Source organism: Trachypithecus francoisi, unplaced genomic scaffold (assembly GCF_009764315.1).
Source record: "Trachypithecus francoisi isolate TF-2019V2 unplaced genomic scaffold, Tfra_2.0 Lachesis_group17, whole genome shotgun sequence".
Taxonomy (NCBI): Eukaryota; Metazoa; Chordata; class Mammalia; order Primates; family Cercopithecidae; genus Trachypithecus; species Trachypithecus francoisi.
In genome coordinates this window covers 49,860,988-49,862,903 of record NW_022681462.1, presented here as the reverse complement: position 1 = coordinate 49,862,903, position 1,916 = coordinate 49,860,988, and the positions used below count along the sequence as shown (strand labels likewise).

At 45.8% G+C, this 1,916-nt stretch overlaps 1 pseudogene; it reads left to right on the top strand.

The window, feature by feature from the left end:
- The first annotated feature begins 358 nt into the window (after positions 1–358).
- LOC117062976 lies at positions 359–1,354 on the top strand (annotated as a pseudogene).
- Positions 1,355–1,916: the final 562 nt, after the last annotated feature.

The following is a 1,916-nucleotide window of genomic DNA, read 5'->3' as shown; positions in this document are numbered from 1 at the left end:
ATTGTCTATGGCCTACTTATGAGATGACTGTGGAATAGAGGAAATCTATACATGAGGCACATATGTAGAAACCAGTATGCAAAGAATCAATATAATGAGGAGCGAAAAAGAAACAGCAACTTGAGATTTGGAAAATATTAAATAAATAACTTTATGCCAATGCATTTGAAAAGTTAGATAAAATGGAAATATTCCTAGGAAAATATAAAGCAAAAACACAAAAATAAAAATACAAGTTCGGCAAAAACCAGGAAATATGCATAATCCTATAATCACTAATATACTTACATCAGTAGGTAAATATCTTCCCATCAGAAAACTCCAGACTCAACAGTCGGGAACCCACTCCAGCAGCTGCATGAGGCAGATGATGGAGCTAGAGCCTGAGCTGCTGCTTCAGGAGGCCCTCGAGAACGTAGAGGTGGCAAGAACTACCGGTGGGAGCTGGGTCACTAGCTTGAGGGGCTGTGGGAGGCACAGAGATCAAAGAGAGTGCATCACAGACAAGGGATGTTCTCAAACAACATATTAATGACTTAAAGGGAACCCTTGCAAAGCTCCTAGATGAACGATTGGTGACCCTTTTGCAAGAGGTGGACACCATTAAACAGACCATTAAATCACCACTAGATGATTGCCAGAAGCTCATAGAACACAGAGTCAACACTCCAGAGGCTTTAGTACGAAAAGGTGAGATTGCCATGGTTGGTGGTGTAGGAGAAGAGAATGAGAAACTGTGGAGCTTTACCAAAAAGGCCTTGCATGTTCAGATGGACAGCATACAGGAAGTTCCTTTACTGGTTGATGTGCCTTGTGTATCTGCTCAGTTGGATGACTCTATTCTTAACATCATGAAAGACCACATTCTTTTTTTTTTTTTTTTTTTTGAGACGGAGTCTTGCTCTGCCGCCCAGGCTGGAGTGCAGTGGCCGGATGTCTGCTCACTGCAAGCTCCTTCTCCCGAGTTCACGCCATTCTCCTGCCTCAGCCTTCCGAGTAGCTGGGACAACAGGCGCCCGCCACCTCGCCCGGCTAGTTTTTTTTGTATTTTTTAGTAGAGACGGGGTTTCACTGTGTTAGCCAGGATGGTCTTGATCTCCTGACCTCGTGATCCGCCCGTCTCGGCCTCCCAAAGTGCTGGGATTACAGGCTTGAGCCACCGCCCCCGGCCAAGACCACATTCTTAAGCGTGGAACTGTAGCATCTCGCCCACCAGTACAGATAGAAGAACTGATAGAGAAACCTGGAGGCATCATAGTACAATGCTGTAATGTGGATGACAACTTTATGGCACAAGATGACAGGCTCCAGTTTCGTAAATGTACTTCAAATCATTTTGAGGATATATATGTAGGTTTTGAAACTGAATTCATAGTATTGCACACAGACTCCAATGTTGATGATCATTTCAGAATCTGCACCAAGGAGATGGCTGACAGGAGCGGAGTCTTTGGAGTGTCCCCCAGATAGTTCATTCCATATTTGTGCCTCATGAGTGGACAGTTGGTTTTGAGGGGAAGGGTCTGAGCAATCAAAGAAATACGTCATGCCGGAACGATTCTGAATATTCAGGTGTTCTCGACTCCAGAGCTCCAACTTATTTCTCTGGGCAGACATTAATATTTAGAGTTGAAACTGTGGGACTGTGAGACAGAAGAGGCAGTATAGGAGTGTGTCATAAAAACAGGATGTTGGCCGGGCACGGTGGCTCATGCCTGTAATCCCAGCACTTTAGGAGGCCGAGGTGGGCAGATCATGAGGTCAGGAGATCGAGACCATCCTGGCTAACGCGGTGAAACCCAGTCTCTACTAAGAATACAAAAAAATTAGCTGGGCGTGGTGGCAGGCGCCTGTGGTGCCAGCTACTTGGGAGGCTGAGGCAGAAGAATGGCATGAACCCCGGAGGCAGAGCTTGC